Raw genomic sequence first — 6932 nt, forward strand, 5'->3', positions numbered from 1 at the left:
GCCTGGAAAAGATTATGACGCCGCATTTCGGACCACCCTTACGTACTGCTTCAGCACGTTCGAACGAACCAGTAGGTACGCGTACTGCCCGGGTGTTTATCCAAGACGTTCTGTATATTGTTCAGTTCATTGCCCTTCCTTCGTGCTCACATGAAGTCATCCTGAGATGGGATTTGCTCTTCCGGTGCAACGCTATTATTGACTGCGCCCAAGGCGAAGTTGAGTTGTTTTCGCCGCTTGATATACCAACTGAAATTTCTCTAACACCACTTTCCGTAAAGTATCTGTCGCCGACGACACCACTATCCCTTCATGCTCCACCGTCCCTTTGCCCTTAGTCTGCCATCTTCCTTCCGACGTCAATGCCCTTTTCACGCCTTCGCATTTGTTCTACCAACGCCGATGTCTGTTGCTTTCTTTCACCTTGCTCATTCTCCGCGATGGTCAAAGCGCCCTGTTCGTTTTTAATCCTGGAGCTAGTCCTCGCTCTTTGCTCCGCGGCGAGTGCCTTGCACGCGCCGACTCCGTGGAGTCCGCCGTTTTCATTGCCGCTTTAGGCGAGTCCGCACGTTGAGGTGACCGGACTCTGCCCACCTCCTGCCAATGCATCTCGGCTCTCCCCGGAAGTTTCCCGTCGTGCCATTGACGCCGACCTTGCGACGCCCCAGCGACACCAACTGATAAAACTGCTGGGTCAATTTAATTCATCCTTTGACACTGCGCAGACGTCGCTTGGTCGTACCACGACGGTGCGCAACCCTATCGACACCGGCTCCCACGCGCCTTTGAGTCAGCTGTCTTACCGGGTTGCCCCTTCCGAAAGGAGCGTAACTGATGAACAAGAGGGCAACATGATCCAGCGCGTTATCATTCGACAATCAAACAGCCCCTGGCTGTCGCCAGTAGTACTCTGCGTAAAAAGGATGGTTCCATCGTTTCTGTGTCGACTACCATCGCGTAAACAAAATAACTCGCAAAGATGTTTACCCGTAACGACGCATCGGCGACGCCCTAGATTGCTTTCAAGGAGCAGGATATTTTTCGTCCCTTGATTTACGCTCCGGATACAGGCAAGTCCCGATGGCAGATGCGAATCGTCGGAAAACAGCCTTTGTTACTCCTGATGGTTTATATAAATTTAACGTCATGCGATTCGGCCGGTGCAACGCAACCGCCACATTCGAACGTATGATGGACAATATTCTTCGTGGCTTAAAATGGAAGATATGTCTGTGTTACCTGGACGACGTCGTAGTATTCCAACCGACTTTTCCACGCATCTAAGGCGGCTCGAGCATGTTTTAGCCTGTATGAAGGACGCAGGCCTTCAACTCAACCTACCGAAGTGCCGATTTGCTGCTCGCCAGCTGACGATCCTTGGCCGCGTCGTTTTCAGAGATTGTGTTCTTCCCGATTCGGCCAAGCTTCGTGCCGTGGCGGAATTCCCGAAGCCGACACGATCAAAGAGCTTCGTTGCTTCATCAGCCTATGCTCGTTTTTCCGCCGCTTAGTGCGTAACATTGACTCCATCATCGCGCCATTGACACAACGTCCTGGCAACAAGACGGGTCTTTTGGCATGGTCATCGGCTTGCGATAAGGCCTTTACAACCCTACGTCGCCTCCTCACGTCCCTGCCAATTCTCCGCCATTTCGACCCGTCGGCCCTAACTGAAATTCACACCGGTGCGAGTGGAGTTTGTCTGGGTGCTGTTCTGGCTCAAAGAAAGGCCGGGTTCCACGAACACGTGGTCGCCTACGTGAGCCGCACTCACACCTTCGGAGTCGAATTACTCTGTCACTGAGCGGGAATGCTTGCAATTGTGCGGGCCTTCTCGAAGTTTCGTCCTTATCTGTATGGCCGACCTTTCGACGTGGTCACGGACTATCATGCGCTTTGTTCGTTCTTTTCCCTGAGAGACCCTTCTGGCCGACTGGCGCTTTGGGCACTCCGCCTTCATGACTTTGACATCCACGTGATGTATGGCTGTGGCCACAAGCACCACGACGCTGACGCCCTCTCTCGGTGTCCGATGTTGCCTGACGAGAAGACTAATTCCCCTTCTGAGTGCGTTGTATCGCTTTTTGACGTGAGTTTTATGCCATCTGAACAGCGAAAAGTTGCGTTGGTCATGTCACTTTGCAACTACCTTTCGAACCCGTCGAACTCGTCTGTACCTCGAGCAATTCGGAGTCAAGCGCCCCACTTCGCTATTCGTGATGGCTTGCTCTACAGGCAGAACAACCACCCTAATGGGCGCAAATGGCTGGTCGTCATTCCCCGCTATCTGCGCTCTGAAGTGTGCGACCATTTTCAAAGTGAGCTTCAGTGCGCCCACGCCGGCGTGCTAATCAGCTACGAATGCCTTAGACTGCGATATTACTGGCGTGGTATGTACGGCTTAGTTCGTGGTTAGGTTCGCTCTTGCACGGACTGTCAACGGCGCAAGCCACCACCCCCACTTGCGTCTGGCCCGATGCAGGCTTTGGCGTGCCCGATTCGACCTTTTGACCTGGTAGGAATCGATCTCTACGGAATCCTCCCCTGTACGGCGGCTGGCACTAGGGGGGTCATCCTAGCCGTCGACCACCTGAAACGGTACGCCGAAACAGCTGCGCTGCGTGGCGGTACTGCCGACGCCATTGCAAAATTTCTACTCAACCGCATCATCCTACGTCACGGCGCTCCTGGGAAACTTCTCCGTGAAGGGGACGTATATTTCTGACGTCATTCAAGCAAGGCTTGGGAGTGGGCTAATTGGTGTTTTAGCATCTTGAAGTGCAGAGGTAGCTCTTATGGTACAAGGAGGTACGGGAGCTGGATTCAAGCCCACTGCGTATTCGCACCTACACGCTCAAGCCTCCCCTCAAGGCAGTGCGGATTGATCTTTCGCCTTTTACTAAGATCACCGTGGGGAGGGGCTGTTCAATGAGCTTTAACAGCCAATTTTTGCAAGGCCTCACTTTGTCTGTTTTTGTGGTATTAACCCTGTCCTACGTTTCGTGTCAGGCAGCGCACCTCTGCACTTCAAGATGTCATTCAAGCGCTCCTAAAGGCCTTCCGCATCGTCCACCGCACGATTACTCCATATCACCCGCAGACGAACGGCTTAACCGAACGTTTTAACCCTACCTTGGGGGACATGCTGGCAATGTATGTATCATCCAACCATTCCAACTGGGATATGATTCATTCATTCGTTACCTAGGCCTACAACACTGCCAAGCAAGCTACCGCGGGTTTGTCTCCCTTCCTTCTGTATGGACGCGAGCCGTCGTGCCTGCTTGACACGATACTCTGCTACAGTCCCGTTGTGCCTAAAGGCTCCTCAGTCTCCAACGTCGCCCAACGTGCGGAGGAGTGTCCCCAACTGGCTCGCTCGTTCACGTCAGACGAGCAAGGACGCCCAAAGTTCCGCCATGATGCGTCGACGCCTTCCTCATAATTTTCTCCAAATGTTCTCGTTTGGCTCTCGATTCTGGCCACGACTCCGGGGCTGTTGAGCAAGCTCCTTTCAAAGTACCACGAAACGTAACGTGTATTCGAACAAACATCGCCTTTCATTTATGTGGTCGAGCCTCTGAATATATATACATATTAATATATGTATGTATATATATATATATATATATATATATATATATATATATATATGCATAGAAACAGGTGATGATTTTTGAGTCAGAAAGAAAGTGTTAAAAAAGCGCCCGCCGGGAGAGATCCGAACCGGGCGCTATCTGTGGGTTCGAATCCCACCTGGTCAGCATTTTTTCACTACTTTCTTCCTGACTCACAAAATTTTTCATCTGTTTCTATTACCTACCACATTCCCCCCTTTCCTTTCCGAGGTTTTCTTGTCTGCCAACCCTTATTCCAGCTTACTTCACCGAGCCCCTCATTTCCCTTATATATATATAAATATGTTTTTTTTTAATTCAAGGTATCTTACAGGCCCAGCAGGGCATTGAGTAAGAGGGGCTTGTGGAGGAAATCACACCAAAATAACGAACAAGAGTTATACAATAATTAGTCATGTCATATACAGATATCAACAAGTCAAGTAAGCTGTCAAATAAAAAAGAACTTCATCACATCATCGTAACAACGGCAAGAGACTTATACAAAAAATAAGAACATCATCAAGTAAAACACAATGCGAAACTAAGAAAAAACCGATGCGAACGGAATCATTCCTGTTCATTCTGAAAAACAGATCTGCAAGTGATGACGGAATGTTTCTGGGTTAGGCAGCGACGCGATGGTATCAAGAAGATCATTCCACAAGCGGATAGTTCGTGGAAGAGCGGATGAATTAAATGGGTTGGTGGTGCCGTACATGCGTGCGAAGCTACGTTGGTTAATAATCTTTGTGATGTGGAAACAGGGGTTATAATGCGCAAAGGGGAATATCTGGTGCTATGAATGTATTTGTGAAAAATGCACAGGAGAGCGATTTGCCGGCGCAGATGCAGTGTTTCTAGTGAAAGATCGTGTTTTATTTTTGTTATACTAGAGCCGAAGTTATATGACTTGGTTATAAACCATGCAGCCCGATTCTGCACTGCTTCTATTTTTTCAATTAAGTAATTTTGGTAGGGGGACCAAACGGAAGAAGTGAACTCTAACTGTGGTAATACATAAGTTTTATAGGCTAGTTGACGAATATTAGAGGGCGCAGCATGCAGATTTCGACGTAAGTATCCCAGTGATCGCGAAGCTTTAGCGTATATGGCGTTAATGTGGGTGGACCACGAAAGGTTAGCCATTAAGAGCACGCCTAGGTATTTATAATTCAAAGCGTCAGTAATTAAATGGTTGTTTAGGAAGTACGAAAAATTAGAGTTAACGCGTTTTCGGCTGAAAGAAAATGTTTGGCATTTGCTCAGAGACATTTGCCACGTTCACCCGCCGCGGTGGCTCAGTGGCTAAGGCGTTGCGCTGCTGAGCACGAGGTCGCGGGTTCGATTCCCGGCCGCGGCGGCCGCTTTTCTGATGGAGGCGAAAAGCAAAAAACGCCCGTGTGTACGAGATTTCGGCGCACGTTAAAGATCCCCAGGTGGTCGAAATTAATCCGGAGCCCTCCACTACGGCGCGCCTCATCGCCTGCGTTGCGTCGGCGCGTTAAACCCTACAATCAGAATCAGATCATTTGCCACGTTCAGAGACATTTGCCACGTATTGCACCAGTCGCAGATAGCCTTAAATCATTTTGAAGCGTTACATGGTCACTAGGGTTATTTATTTTCCGGTAGATTATGCAATCGTCAGCAAAACGTCGCATGCAAGATGTTACGCGAGAAGGTAGGACATTAATAAATATTAAAAAAAGTAAGGGGCCAAGAACGCTGCCTTGAGGCACACCAGAGGTGACAGGGGAAAGCGGCGAAGCAGAACCATTAACCACCGTGAACTGTTCACGCATGGAAAGGAAGTTACGAAGCCAAGATAAAGTTAAAGAATCTAATCGGAACGCGGATAATTTACTGATTAAACGGCAGTGGGCTACACAATCAAACGCCCGAAAAACTCAGGAAGATACAATCACTTTGCGATTTACTGTTCATGTTATTGTGCAAGTCCGTGGTGAATTCAAAAAGCTGCGTATCACACGAAAAGCCTTTCCTAAAACCGTGCTGGTTAGCGAAAAAGAATTTATTGGTCTCAAGATGACAGTAAATGTTCGAAGCGATAATGTGCTCCAGCATCTTACAGCAGATACACGTTAGCGAAATTGGGCGGTAGTTGTCCGGTGAGTTTTTATTACCCGATTTATGTTTCGGCACGATTTTAGCTATTTTCCAGTCCCTAGGCAACTGGCCAGAGGATAATGACTGCGTGAATATGTGATATAAGATCACACTTGAAATTGATTTCGTGTTTTTTAAAAGTTTTGAGTTTATGTTATCTACTCCTGCGGACGTGGACAGTTTTTGGTTGCTTAATAAAGCTTGAATACCTTCGACAGTAAGAGAAATTGGTTGCATATATGGGCAATCAAGGTCATCGAAAAGGGGAACGTTGGAAAAGTTTTCCTGGGTAAAAACTGACGAAAAAAACGTGTTGAAGACACTAGCACAATTAACGTCGGAAATGGGAATGTGGTCGTCACCGTGCAGCAAAATTGTATGGCCATTCTTTCGGGGGGATATTTCTTGCCAAAACTTCCTTGGATTGGTTTTAAGGATTGAAGGCAGGTCGCATGACAAATATTTATTTTTAGCAGCTATTAAAGCGAACATGTATTTTTGTAAACATTCTTTATACTTCTGCCATGCCTGAGGAGTACCTACACGCCTGGCGTTCTTGTATAATCGCTTTTTATTGTTTCTTTGTTTGTGGAGTGTGGAGACCCCTATTAAACAATGGATTTGTTCTATCGTTTGAGATAGAAATGAGCGGTACGTATTTTGTAACCAAAGCAGCCATTTTATCCCTGAAAAGCGACCAGTTTTCATCAATTGAACGACTCTCAAACGAAGGCATGAAATATATCTAGTTCTTTGTTCACCTTATCGTAGTTGGCTCTATTGTAATCGTAAATTTTTTTAACATTGAAACCAGTGGATGTTAAGGGTACGTTTAGGTTAACTAGGAGCATGTTATGATCGCTAAATCCATCGAAATGTGATACAGACTGAATGGTTTCCGGTTCAGATGTAAATACTAAATCCAGTAGGTTAGTGCCTCGTGTTGGCTCATTAACAACTTGGAACAGATTAAAATCCAGGGTTATGTTGATTAGTTCTTCGGAAGCATGGCAAGATGATGTTAAGTTAACGCAATCGATATCTGGAAAGTTCAAGTCGCCAAGGAGATATATTTTGTCAACAAAGCACAACTGAGTCGCTGTTGTCAGACTGGCACGCAGGTCGGTCATAAACGAATAAGGGGAATCCGGGGGACGGTAACAAACACCTAACAGAATTTTTACA

At 47.3% G+C, this 6932-nt stretch overlaps 1 non-coding gene across 1 annotated transcript; it reads left to right on the top strand.

The window, feature by feature from the left end:
• The first annotated feature begins 2850 nt into the window (after positions 1 to 2850).
• Positions 2851 to 2975, top strand: LOC144166446 (U5 spliceosomal RNA). The gene has a single exon (XR_013321679.1). It is a non-coding gene; the product is annotated as a U5 spliceosomal RNA (small nuclear RNA).
• The last annotated feature ends 3957 nt before the right edge of the window (positions 2976 to 6932 follow it).

The sequence above is a fragment of the Haemaphysalis longicornis genome, unplaced genomic scaffold (genome assembly GCF_048455015.1).
Source record: "Haemaphysalis longicornis isolate Haplotype H1 unplaced genomic scaffold, Haemaphysalis longicornis Haplotype H1 scaffold_17, whole genome shotgun sequence".
Taxonomy (NCBI): Eukaryota; Metazoa; Arthropoda; class Arachnida; order Ixodida; family Ixodidae; genus Haemaphysalis; species Haemaphysalis longicornis.